The sequence below is a fragment of the Theobroma umbraticum genome, unplaced genomic scaffold (assembly GCF_002168275.2).
Source record: "Theobroma umbraticum cultivar Fairchild unplaced genomic scaffold, ASM216827v3 scaffold_67.0, whole genome shotgun sequence".
NCBI lineage: Eukaryota > Viridiplantae > Streptophyta > Magnoliopsida > Malvales > Malvaceae > Theobroma > Theobroma umbraticum.
In genome coordinates, this window is record NW_018397262.1 from 2,728,896 (window position 1) to 2,744,164 (window position 15,269).

The window sequence follows — 15,269 nt, forward strand, 5'->3', positions numbered from 1 at the left end:
TTCCAAGGTTCATGTTCATGACTATGGGTGTTTCAATTGACTTGCAACCAAGCATTCCTATCTATTTCAAAAGATCCAATGTGTATTTTCTTTGAGTGATAATATTCCTGTTTTTGCTTCTTACCACTTCCATCCCTAAGAAATATCTTAGTTGCCAAGGTCTTTGATTTCAAATTCACATTTAAGAGTTATCTTAAGCCTCGCCATTTCTTCTATATCATCTTCGATTACAATAATGTCATCCACATGCACAATCAAGATAGTTTTCTTTCCATCTTGTGATTGCTTGAAGAAAAGAGTATGATCAGTTTGTCCTTGATGGTAACCATGCCTCTTTATAGTCTTTGTAAAACGGCCAACCTAAGCTTTCGATAATTGTTTTAATCCATATAGTGACTTCTTCAATCTACATATTTTCCTATTACCACTTGCCCCTTCAAAACTTGGAGGCAAATCCATCTAACCTCCTTATCAAGCTCTCCATTGAGAAAGGCAGTTTTGATATCCATTTGATGTAGTGCCCAACCAAGATTAGCGCAATGATAGCAACACCCTTATAATGTTTCACTTTGCAAACTGAAGCAAACGTTTCTGTGTAATCTACCTTAAAAATTTGAGTGAAACCTTTGATAACTAGACAAGCCTTGTGTCCCTCTATTTCACCATCTAACTTATTCTTAATGGGAAACACCTATTTACCTTCAGGTAACTCCACTATATCCCAAGTTTCACTCCCTTTTTGGGCTCTCATTTCTTCAAGAACAGTAGCTTTTCATGTTGGGTTTTCAAAAGCTTCTTGAATATGTTTTGGAATCTTATCCTTTTCAACCTTTTTTGTTAAAGCTCAGAATGCTTAAGACAATCAACTATAAGATAAGTAATTAGAATGTGAAACCCCACTCTGTACTTAAGGTTAGAATTGTAACCTAATTTGGTGAATGGTTAATTTGAAGTTTTAAACATGATTTGTGGACCATAATAACTTAGAAATGTCATGTTTTAATAACCAAATGTGTTTATATGGAAGTTGGGACCTTTACAAGGTCAAATGGGTAGGTTTTGAACTCAAAAGTGGCACTCTAGACTAAATCTATCGACACATGTTCATCATGTATCCATAGATCAAACCTAGAAAGGGTTTTTGAAGAACATTTATCGGTATATTGAGAAATTTATTAATAACTTCCATTCAAAATCGAATGTATAGATAGATTTAAATCTATCGATGCATTACGCACAAACTTGAAAGAAAAGGTATTTAAAATTTTCACACTCATTTAATGTCTCTAAAACCTCAAACTTTTCCTTATTTGGGAAATAATGTATTTTTCATTAAAACCCAGCCACCCTCTTCTTTCTTTTACTTTAATTTTAATTTTCATCAAATCTATGGATTTCAAGCATTCAAAAGTCATCTTCAAGCTTAGATTTAGATGCTAAAGACTTTGGAAGGTAAAGTTTTTTTATCCTAAACCTCAAAAATCTTGGTTATGATTTTCTAAAAGTATGGATTCTCAAAAATTCATTTTTTGTCATGAAAACTTAGGTTTTGATTTGGTTTGGAACTCTCAAGCTCACCAAGGTAAAGTTGTTCTTAACTCTAGCTAGTGGTAGTTTAAATCTTTTAGTCAGCATTAGATTAGTTATTGATTTGTGGATTAAAAAATTATTGGAATATATTTGTGAAGATTATATAATTATTGGTCTAAGATTTTGTTAGAGAACCAAGTATTTATGATTGAAACTTTGTGTTAGGTGCTATTGAAAGAGTTTAAGCTTTTGGAAAACCGAGTGTTCAATGAAAGGTTCTAAAGGAGAGGCACGCTTCATCAGGGTGGGTAGATACGATGCTTTTAATTATTTTGATATAAATAAGCATGGCTAATCTATAACTTTGCATAGAAATGAGTTTTGATGGATTTGGATGTGAACAAGGGTTTACAATATGTTTTGATGAAAGTTATATACTATGTAAATATGTCTACTATGTGTTAGTTTGAAGCATAGGGAATATGCCTTTCAAACTTTTGACATCTCAAACATGACATTTGTCTGTGATTGATGTTTGATTGATGATTTGAATGTTGATATGAGAAACTAATTTTTACATTGATGATACCATAGCCTTTGGACATCTTGTCTATGAGATTATGAATTTGGTTGATTGACCACGATTTTGTTATGTCTCAACCTCTATGATATGTTGATGATTGGATCACCCTTGTGTTTGGAATAAGCTTTTGATAATTGAATTAATTGTAATATGTTTGGTGGAGCCAATTGTGATAAGGACCAGTAGCTATTGACAATAAATGTTAGCCATTGTGCACAATGATTTGTAGCTTGAGTCAATGGCTGAACAAGCCTGGGACTCTCTTTGATTGGTAGCTAACGGAGTTCTACCCTTTGATATAGAGTCAATGGCTGAATAAGCTTGAGATTCATTGGATATTGGTAGCTAATATAGTTCTACCACTTTATGTGGTCGGTGACTATATGTACTAGACCGTTTTAGTGTAACGACACTAAGTCATTTGGATTATCCTTAGCTAGTGCTCCACAATTTGTTTGAATTGATGGGACATAATTAAGTCATAGTTAGTAAGTTGAACTAGTGTATATAGAATGAGCCACTTGTGGTGATTGAGCTTGACTATGATTATGTTCAATGAATTCTCTATATGTTGCACAAGCTTATTGCTTAGTGCCTTGGATTAATATTGTCAATGTTATTATGCATGTATGTTTACCATTAATTGTGATAGCTTTGGTTTATTGCTTTCATCTACGTATATATGTTACTATTGGCTATGAAATGAGTTACTATTTACATTGAGGTGTGCATGATTTTCGTCTGATGAGCACGTTTTGGATGATGATATGGTCTAGTTAGAGGGAGTCACTATCCTCGTTGTCTTGTTTACCATCAATGGCTTCGTCATTTGACATGTCTTGTTACTTGGGAGGGCCTTTCTCTTGTTACCACTTTGCTAATGATGCATGGATGCTATTGGTAAACTGAATAATGAGCAAATGTGTGCTCCAATGGGTTTGATGAATAATTGCATATCTTCAATTTATTATTTATGCATATTGATTATTTGCCCACTCACTGAGTTAATAAGAATTGACCTTAACATCTTGTTTCCATGTATAGATAACTAGCTTATGGGGTCTCCCATGAAGGTAAAAAGTGGTTAGCATTAGTAAGCTAGATCGACACTTTTGGCATTCGGTATGGATTTTGACTATGAGTCCATTCTGCTGGTTTTGGTTTAGATGTTGGTTGTTTATTTTGGCAACATTGAGTTGCCATTATGATTTATATACCTCGGTTTATTTTGGTAGGGCTTGAACGCTCCATGATAACCATTGTATGACTTTTGCGAATAGTACATGGTTGTATTCTTGTTAGTTGATGCATATATATATATATATATATATATTATGGGCCATGTGTTAATACTACGCTCATATTGGTGTAATGAAATGCATCTCTCAAGACTTGTAGAATATTGATTATGTCTATGTATTTCCCTATCTATGTAAGGCTTACTTAGGTATCGTGAGCTTTGCCTATATGACTTATGCGCCGGTCATGGCTCACGGGTTTAGGTTGTGAGAGTATTGATGGATCATGCTTATGTTGAGACTTTATTGTTTTTAAAAGATTTTTTTAAAAAGGAAAGTGAATTTATTTTCGAACCAAACCTTGTCAAATTTAGTTTATCATTTTAAACACTTTTAATTTGGTGTTTAAACTTGATTTTATCCAACCTACTTGAATTGGTTTCTAAACATTAAAGATTATTTCAAAGGCGTATGAATCATTCTACAAACTACTATTTTATTGAAATATTTTTGAACAGCCTTGAATTGATTGAAAGATAATGATCTTGGATACTTTCTGAAAATATGGTTATACTTCAGAAGTGGGTTTTGAAAATCATATGTCCATTTGTTTACACTTTGGAAGTGGACTTTGAAATGTTTGAATAAATTTTTACGCTTAAGAAATGGATTTTGAAATTATTTGACTATTTGATTACGTTTGAATAAATAGAGTTTTACAAACATTTGATATATGGATATTTGCATTATTTTTGAAAATGTATTTTGTTCAACACTCTTCCCTATTAGCTTGTTCTCTTTTCTTGTATCTACTCACGGAGTTATTTATAACTCACACATATAAGAAGTATTTGTTATTTTAGATTAGTAGATTGCTTGGTTTGTTGTCCTTTGGAATGAGTTACTTCTACATCTAGTATGCGTCAGCCTTTTGTTTCAAGTCGCACTCTGCTAGTTTGGTTTGGTCTTTATGTTTAACTGTCATGGACTATGACTATATTTGTGTCTTGTAATAAATGACATATATTTGTGATTTGCCATGGGATCGCTAACACTTTTTATTTGCCATAAAATAACCTATACTTGAGATTTTATATATGTTGCTTTTACATTCTGAGCACGTGGTTGTGCAGATTGATTTGCTTATATTTTGATATATAATATAAACATGTTTATGCATACTTGGTATATGATTCCATGGTGATGATTCCTATGATGCATAAATGAGTATTCGGTTTATTTGTTCATATTAAGCTTGCATGGGTTAAGAGGGTTACTCCCATTGATACCTTTGTGCTGGTCATGGCTATCAAGGTGGGTTGTGACATAGAAATAGGATGTTGGCTATATGATCTAATCCCTTTCCTGAGAGCTATTGGAATGTCTAACTCTTTAGGTTGAGTCTTCACTTAAGGCAAATTAAAAATATCACCAGCACCTATAATTTCAATTTCAGTTTCAACATTTACTTATGAATTGGACTTTTGGCAATATGGTTGATTTATGAAAGCTTGCACTTTTTGAAGATTTTTGTTTTTTTGTGAATAAACACGAAGTTTTGATTGTTGTTGACAAAGACCACTTGGACTTTCCCTTGTTTCCAAGCCAAGTTTGGTTGATGCCATAATTGTAGGATTTTTATTTCCTAGTATTTTAGGTATGTTAGAAACTATAGGAAAAGGAATAGGACAATTCCAAAGCTTGTCTTCTCCTAGTCTCTTCCCTTGAAAAGTAAGATTTAGGTAGAAAGGTTGATTTTCAAGGAAAGAGACATCTAAGGAAACAAACATTTTTTTGTGGTTGGATAGTAGCAGTTGTACCCTTTTTAACTAGGAGAAAATCCAAGAAAGATACACTTTATAATCTTAGGATTTGACTTTTCACGAGTATGATTGGTATTATGAACAAAGGAAGTGTAGCCAATGACTTTTAGGGACAAGAAGGTGAACAATTGAGTTTGGGGATAGGTTTCTAGTAAGATGCTCAGAGGAGTTTTAAATCAGAGGACTTGAGATGGAAGCCTGTTTATCAAGTATGATGTAGTTAAGAGTGCATCACCTTAAAATTGTTTAGGAACATGGGTTGTGAATATAAGTACATGTGCAATCTCCAACAAATGGCGATTTTTACATTTAGCAATACCATTTTGTTATGGGGTTGTGAAATAAGAACTTTGCTAGAAAATTCCATTTTTGTAAGGTAACTGCCAAGAATTGAATTGAAATATTCTTGACTCTTATATGTTCGTAAAATTTAAATTGATGTATCAAATTGGTTTTAGATCATTATATGGAATTGTTGAAAAATGGTGGCTTCATTTGATTTTTCTTTAAGAAGATACACCCAACATGGTCTTGAATGGTCATCAATAAAGGTTATGAACCATTTGCTTTCTAAACTATTATTTACCCTTGAAGGAACCCAAATATCACTATGGATCAATGAAAAAGGTTTAGATGACTTTTATAGTTGATTTAGATAAGAAGTACAATTATGCTTGGCAAATATACAAGTTTTACAACAAAAAGAATTGATGTCTTTATTCTTAAAAAGAGAAGGAAACAAGATTTTTAGATATGGAAAACTAAGGTGACTTAACTTGTTATGCCATAACATAATTTAATTGGAAACAGGGGTCAATTCATCACTTAGAGCCAAAGCTTGTTTATTCACTTGTCCAATATCCTTAAGGTAGTACAACCCATCACACATCTTAGCTTTACCAACCGTCCTCCTCGATAGTAAATCCTAAAACTCACTAAATGATAAATAGACCTTAGCCATGCAATTCAAATTATTTGTCAATTTGATGATAGACACTAGATTACATTTTAAATTTAAGAAATGAAGTACAGATTTTAATGTCATATTAGCCAAATTTATAGATCTTTTTCCAACAAAAAATAATAAAGCACCATTAGCAACACTAATTTTGAAATTTCCCAAGCATAAGGCATAGGTAGAGAAAGACCTGAAGCTAGTGAATCCATAATCCAAAGGCCATTAGATTTAGAATTTGCATTTAAGGCAAATGGATAATTACCTTTCTAGGCTATAGAATAGTTTGAAGCTAGAACATATGCAACGGTTTGGCATTGGGCGAGGACTTGTAGTTGTTCAAGTTGTTCCTTACTAAAAACTAATCCTTCACCCTAGTTTCCCTCTGCAACAACTTGAAAACCTTTTCTTAAAAGTAAATGCAAGGAAGGTCTTTTACATGAATAATTTAAGTTTAAGACTTACTTAAAGCAAATTCAAAATTCATCCAATCAAAACCCATTCAAACAAGTTTAGAACTAACTCAAGCAATTTGAAACTTTTCACATGAAAACACTAAGGCACTTCAAGAGTAAATGAATGGAAGTTTTTAAGTTCAAGAGCACATTCAAACAACTTCAAAGATGATTCAAACAAGTTCAAAAATACTCAAACAAGTTTGAAATTCATTAAGAAAATTTTGATCATTTTTGTCATTTCAAAACTATAATAATTTTAAAGCTAATAAAACTAGCAATCTTCCTCTTTTTTATATGACAAAAACTTTGAGCAAAATTTACTTGGAAAATAGTCCCCCTAAGTTTAATCACAAAGTATTTTGATTTGAAATGTTAAGTTTTTATAGAACTTTGAAAAGCAATAAAATAGTTAAGGATTTGAAAAACTCCCCTTGAATAGTTTCAAAGTTCAAAACTTGATTAAAGTTACAAGGTCAAATATTCTTTTTTGAAGATCCAAATTTCCTCAATCTCTCTCCCTCTTTTTGGTATATCAAAAAGGTAGATAGAAACACAAAAAGCACCATTAGCAAAACACAATAAGCACAATAAATAACATACCAATTGTTAGAAATCAATAGTTGGCTCAATAAACCAATTGATAAATATAAATAAAAGCTCCTCCTTTGTAAAGACAAATAAGCAAACAATCAATTTTGAAGGATAAAATTATTTTAAAGCTCATTATATAGATTGGCAAGACACTAATAAAGGCTCCTTTTTTTGCAAACATATTCAGCATTCCAAGCACATCAATTGTTGAGTGCAAAGCTGAAGCATAATTAAGAAAGATATGATAAATTTTAAAGCTCAAGTGGGAATATAATCAATTTAAAGCTTGATGCCAAATTAATGTTTGCTACCAATTGAAAGAAGCTAAAGCTTGATACCAATATTTGGAATGAAGTTAAAAACTTGATATCATTTGTTGATTTCAACATTCAAGTATAAGCGAGAAGCATAGAATCCATGTAAAGTACAATATCAATTTGGTGTTAGAAAGATATTACCAATAATTAAAAACACCAATTGTTGGATTCTCGCCACCCTTTCTTGTTGGAGATATCAAGTGCTAATGACACCAATTTTAATTGAAAGAAACATGGGACAATGCACATCTTAATGTCAAAGATAAACTCCCCCTTAAGAAATCATAAGATCAACACTAATTGTTAGTAAAGGAAATCAAGAGATAAAAGAAGAAAGGACAAGGAAAATAATCATTTTAAAACATTACTCCCTTTTCAAGAAATCATGATACCAATATGTTATCAAATGTTAAGAGGACAATGGTTAGGAAAGAAATCATGAGATTAGAATAGATGAGTACTCAAGGTAGATATTCAATACGCTGATCAAATACTCAAATATTCATGGAACTACATAAGTACGAGCATTCAAGTAGATGTTCAACACAAGCAGCTGATACTTATATTTTCAAGAAATATTAGTAAAGTAGTTCTTAGGCAATGTCCAAAATATCATTAGTCATCAATCGCCATTGTCAAGCATCATTAAGCATTCTTCAATTTTCATCAAGCACTACCAAGCAATATCAACCACGCATTTTCAAGGAGTTGTCCAATTTAAAAAAATGGCAACTCAAGGAGAATTTTTACAATAAGAATATATCATCATCAAATATCATCTAGTAAGAATTCTTCCAAATCATTAACAAGCACGTATTTTAGGAAATATTTGCCAAATTATAAACGAAGTTAGCAATTCAAGAAGAATTTTCTTATCAAGAAGACATCATTATCAATGAAGCATTACCAAAGCATTTTTCCCTTGTTGCAATCATGCATGAGAGTATTATGATCAAGTAAGTACAAGCATAATTACAAAAATTAAAATGGCTATCTTGATTAATCATGATTCTAATTTTGTCTAACGGAAAGCAAGCATAAGTTCAATATAGACATATATCCATTCAAAAATATGCAATCATTGAAGTTCAAGGTATATGTTATTTTTCAATAATCCATGAAAATAAATTGTCAAGATTCAATAAAGAGATATTCAATCAAAGCACATTTGACATTCATTGTTAACTTAAGCTATAGTCATATTTCATTCGAGATTCTAAGTCATTTAAGAATAACCTATAAGCTAAAGTGATCAATTGATGTACATCAACTTTTTAGATCATGTATGCAATAAAGCTCATGGAAGATATAGTCAACGTTCAAATACATATTCAAAATAAATTTCAACTATGTCAACATAAGGTATATATCATGATCAAACTTCAAATGCATATTCAAAATAAATTTCAACTATATCAACGCAGGGTATAGATTATGATCATACTTGACTTAAGTTCTGAAGTTAGGCACTAGAAGTAATTCTATTACTTAAGTGAAGTCTCAAATACTTTAAATATTAGGTCAAGAAAAAATAAAAGTCATGTTGTAATCAAACTTGACCAAAAATAATAGATGGACTAAAAATATTTTTCATGAAGTTTAATGAGGTCATCATAATCAAATTTATTTACGTAATCAAGAAGTCAATCTTAGAACAAGCATTTAAGTACAAACATGAAGCATATTTCAATAATTGTTCCTAGACTAAGCATTTGAACATTCGAATTCTCAAGAAATGATTTTTCAATGTAAGCACATGAGACATAATAAATTCAAACACTTGTAAACAATTTCCCATTTTTCAATTTTAACGTTGTAAGCTTGAAAATATGTATTTGCATCAAATGATCATGAGAGTATTCATAATGCATGTTTTTAGGAGCCAAGAATCATCATTGAGAAGGAATTCATGAAAGAATTTAGCACTATGGACAATGAGTGAAGTAAGAGGCATTTTAAGGCATAAAAACTATCCATTTGGCTCAAGAGTACCCAAGGATCAACCTTTCATGATGGGAGGTCGATCCCTTTAAACGAGTTTGTTCCAAAAGGAATTTTGCCTTGAAAGGATTGACACTTATGAAAGAGGGGGGAGGGGGTAGATCCTTGCACCATAAAAACCAGCCAAAGTGAAGAAAAATGCAATTTGCCAAAGTGCTAGTGTTTCAAAACATAAATTTATGTATAAGCAAGTTGGATTTTCTATTAAACTATGTTTAAAATATCATTTTGGATATGTATACCCTAATATTCTTCAATAAAAACATGTGAACTCAAATTTGGCTCTCATTTTTCAATCTATGCTCATTGTGCTTAAACATTAAGTAGTTGAATAGCCTATTTAAAAATTTATTTCTATAACAAGCATGCTCAATTTTCATCATGATGCATGTATATGACTTGTAAAATGTACAACAACCATATTAGGCAACGTTTAAGCATATTAAGTATCAAATTTAACATTTTCAATATTTTTCAACATATGAACTGAAATGCCCTTGCGGTCATTCAAGCATTCAGTCATGCATTCATTTGCACCAAAAACACGTTTAATAGCATTTTCAACATAAGTCATACTTGTTCAAGTTTTATATCATTAAAATCATTGTAACTTCAATGATGATAATAATTGAAAATAGATTTATTTATTTGCTTGAAATATGCCATCAATGTCAAATTATCACAGTCAAGATCATGCTTAAGAAAAACATTTTCAACTAATTTCATAAATCATAAGAGAAATACATAGCAAAAGAAATTTGTGCAATTTATATATATCATATTAATTTTGCTCATGCAAGCTATATCATCAAAGGCAATAAATCAATTTCAATCAAAAGAGCAAGAAAGTTTTACAAGAAAATCATTTGATAAAAATTTAATCTCTCTTTTTACAATTTTGCACTTAGAACATACAAGATTTGAGTTGGACATCCTTTGTGTAAAATCATAAGCTCAATGTCACTCAATTTTGTTTAATTATGCTGTAAATGATTTATGAAATATGCAATAAGCATAATAAATCATGTTTATGTAGGTCAAGGATCATTTAAAATATCTCATAATCATGTATCGAGAATGCCCCTATGACCATTCAAGCTTGCAAGCAAGTATGCACATCCTATAAGAAAAAGTCAATAAATATTTTCATCATGAAACAAACTTGTTTAATTCATAAATCATTATAAACTCAAGGATTGCAAACATTAGTTATATAAGTTTATTGTAACTCTGAAAGTACTAATTCAAGTAGTCAAAACTTATCAAGCTCATTTTTAACTATCTTGAACTTTTCAAGCAAAACCTGAATTGAAAATTAAGATTGGTTAAGTGGTCAAATTATCTTGGATACAAGAAACTAAAAAAATCAATTCTTCAAACTCAATTTTCCTTATTTAGACTACTATAATGGGTGAGAATACAAATCATTAAGTACGCTCATATTGCCATCATATCATCAACATCAAAACTTTTTATGTTCAAGATTATGTTCAAAAATAATTTTTCTTCAAAAACAATAATATGAAATCAATTTAAAAAAATGAGGAAATTTTATCGAATCAATTTTCCAAAAGCAGGCTAAATCAATAAAACTTAAATAAATAAGAAATACAAAGCAATTTTTTCAAACATAAATAAATGATCATGATGATATATTCAAGATCAAATATAAGCACATACTCAATCTTTAAGCTTATACTTCCTTCAAGATTATGCAATTTATAGCATGTATCACATTTAAATCATTTGCATAATCAAGATTTATTAATAAAGCTCAAATAAGAGTAGACACAGAATTATGCACTTAATAATAGAGTAAGAATAGACAATCAAAATTTTCAATAAAAAAGGTAAACACTTTTAGAAACCAAGCTAAACCAATCATTCTCAATAATCAAGCAAAATTCTCAAATTTAAGAGAACAAAAAGATTTTTGTTATAAATCACCATTTTCCATTATGTGTTTAAAAAGAATTCAATTTTCAAGTTGTTCCTTAGTGCTCTCGCACACCTACAAGAGACTTTCGCATTTGATTTTTTGTATCCAAATTGATTTGGATCCTTGAAGGTTAATCTCATCACATAAAGTTCTCTTTGGAACTCATCCTTGTCTAATCTTATAAGATAAACATTTTCTAATTGAACAAATGCATGAATAATGGCCAGAAAATAAACAATGATTTCATTTGGTCAATCTAGAAATTGTGGAATTCATGAAAACTTTTTGTTTTTCATTTGTCAAATCTTAAAGCTTCATTTTCACATCTAAATTCTCCTTTTCTAAAACATCAATTTTCTTTTGGCAAGCTTCAAAATCTATTTTCAATTTTCCTTTTCCAAAATAGCTTTTGCCTTCAATAAAAATTCATTTTCAGCATGAAGTTTTTAAATCATTTTCTTGTGTTTTAAATTGATTTTCTCAAATTTACAAGCTAAATATTCAAAAGCATCTTACAATTCACCAAATGAATATGAAATAGCTTCATAAAGTGAGGATTTTACCTTAAGTTCTTCAAGAGCCAAGAGGCTGATTTGAATTGGATTGGGGATTGATTTTCACTTGTTTCCTTATCTTTATTTGCCTTGCTGCTTGTTGAGCATTAACATTCACAAGGCTTTTCTTCCAATTCTTTTTCCTTCTTTGCTTCCTCATACAACTCTTCTAATTTTTCCCAAATCTCTTTGGCACTTTTACACTTGGAAACTCTCTTGTAAGCATTATCATTAAGTGAACAAAAAAGAGCATGCATTGCTTTGGTACTGAGTTGTGCCATATTTATATCATTTGTATCCCACTCTCGTTTTTCCTTGGTTGGCTTGCATGGACAATCAACAATTGTCCACTAAACTTTATAATTATTGGCTAAAACAAAGAACTTTATTCTATTTTTTCAATAAATGTAATTCTCACCATTGAATAAAGGAGGCTCCATAAGTGATTATTCTTCACCAAGAATTGTTGTAATAGAGTTCGTGGTCATGTCTTGGAGATGAAAAGAATCACTCAAAAGCTTTAAAATGTACAAAATTAAGTTCAAGCTCTAATACCAATTGTTAGGAATGTCAACTCAATAAGAATGAGAAAAAAATCTAAGAGGGGGTGAATTGGATTTATAAAAATTCTTTTAAACAAATTAAACTTTTAATGAAGACAAACTTGAAGACAAGTTCTCAAATTTGTTTTCACTTTAAAACATATTAAAAGTAATTTAATGAGCAAATTAATGAACAAAGAAGTTGAAAACAAGTTTTCAAAACTTTTCAAAGTAAAATATACAAGGGTAAATTTTTGATAAACTTCCAATGAAGGCAACCTGAAAACAAACTTGTTTTTCTATTAAAGTGTGTCAAAAGTAATTTGAAGAGTAAATTAAAGAATAAACAAGTTAAGAAAAAATTTTCAAAACTCTTCAAAGTAAATAAAATGCACATCTATATCAAAGTGTGTCAAAATAATTTGAAGAGTAAATTAAAGAATAAACAAGTTAAGAACAAATTTTCAAAGTTTTCAAAGTAAATGAAATGCACAAGTATATCAAGCGTAAATTAAAGAATTTACATATTAAAACAAATTTGATAAACTCTTTAATGTAAATGCATAAATTCAAGGAGTAAAAAGTAAAGAGAAAAAACACAAAGAGCTTATAGAGTTTTGGCCCTCTCTATAGTTGCTTACGTCCTTTCCCTTAGAAAACTAAAGATTTTAATCCACTATTGAATAAATTCAATACAATGCCTTTTAAAGGTTCAAGCATAACTATTGCCTTTTCAAGGATCAAGAATAACCTTTGTATACTACTTTTTGAAGGCTAAAGTATAACCTCTATGCCTTTTAAGGATCAAGCACAACTTCTTTAAATACTACATTTTGAAGGTTAAGGTATAACTTTTTTTCTTTCTTATAAGATTGAAGCAAATATATCTCTAGAAGGTGGGTTTTCCTAAGTAAGTACAAAGTTGAAAGAATGTGATAGTGACAAAGATGATTACAAAAGATAGAAATGAAGGCACAAAGAAATTATAGCTCACAAAAGCTTAAAATGTTGGTGGAAGAATGAGAATTGCCTGCTCTAGCTTGGTTTCTTTCTCTTTTTTTTTTCTTCATATAATTTTATTCTTGATCAAACAATGTTTTTCTCCACTCTTCTTACCTTGTCATCGTGTTAGAGCAGTCTTTTTTATAGTTGGAAGAGTCTTGGAGCTGTTAGAGGTGATTTAATGAGGAATCTAGCTGTTTTTCTTTTGAATCTTGTATCTAACAGCTTTCAAGGATCGAGTTTAAATGATAACGTGTCAATCCTTTGAAGTTTCAATGACTTCACCTTTTTTCTATATTTGGCTAGGATCACCTTTTTGAACTTGGGATGTTAATCCTTGCATCATATTTTCCTTCAATAACAACTTGTAGATCGATTTTTTAAACATGTATGTCAATCTTAATTCCACATGCTTGAAATATTTCTACCTTTCTTCTTCAAAGATCGAGCTTTAGAAGTGTAAAGGTCGATCTTCTAACATCCAGTAGCTTTTTCATTCTTGTTACTTTCTTGGGATTGAGCTTCTAGCCTTAGGGCAATCCTTAATTCTTCCAGTAGCTTCTTTAATTCTGTTTTTTCTTGGAATTGATCTACCAAGTTAAGGGGTCAATCTTTCCAGCTTGATTTATCTGAAATTCTTCCTTTTGAACCCGTGTTGGTGCTTAACATTTATATTTTTAAAAGTAAATGCAAAGAAGGTTTTTTACATGAATAATTTAAGTTCAAGACTCACCTAAAGCAAATTCAAAATTCATTCAATCAAAACCCACTCAAGCAAGTTTAGCACTAACACAAGTAATTTGAAACTTTTCATATGAAAACACTAAGGCACTTCAAGAGTAAATGAATGGAAGCTTTTAAGTTCAAGAGCACATTCAAACAAGTTCAAAGATGATTCAAACAAGTTCAAGGATCACTCAAACAAGTTTGAAATTCATTTAGGAAATTTTGATCATTTTGATCATTTTAAAACTAAATAATTTTAAAGCTAATAAAACTAATAGCCCTCAATCTCTTTGTACACATTATCTCAATCTTTTGCTGGTGTGCGTGTTTGTGTGCCTTAAGCTTGCAACTGCTGTGTATGGGTCTGTTTTGTGCTTGCATTTATCTGCATTTGTGTTGCTTCAAGGACCCTTGCAGCCTTGATTGATGCTGGTAGGCATGCTTAGATTGACTTAAACTTGAAGACTAAGGTAACAGTAAGCCTAAGGTCACATTGAATGCTATTAAAAACCACCAGGTGATAGTGGTATCAAAGCAGTTACGATTAGTGGGTGAGCCATTGGGTTCAGTTGTGATCAATTGCATCTAGTTACGAGCCAAACAATGTGCAAGCTAAATAAAAGGTGATTTAAGGTAAACAATGGCTTGAGAGTCAATCCCACCCTAACCAACTTCGAAAGTGAAGGAAGACTGAGGTATCGCAAGTGGGAAGAAATCAAGTTTGAAGGATTTGTTGTCCTCAATGGTGACCATGTTGGCCATGGTTGGGGTAGCAATGGGTGAGTTGACGGAATGGCAGGATGAAATAGAAGCCCACATCTATGGGCTCGGTTTAAAGGGAATTAGCTATTAAAGAAGATGCAGAGGGCCTTGAATCACTCGTTCAACACCTTAAACCAAAAGAACATCAACTTGGAAGTGATGGTGGAGGTGCTAAAACAAGAGCTCAAGAAATTCAAGGGGAAAATAATTGTGCGTCGAGCCACTTTGACATTAGGTTCATGGGGTTC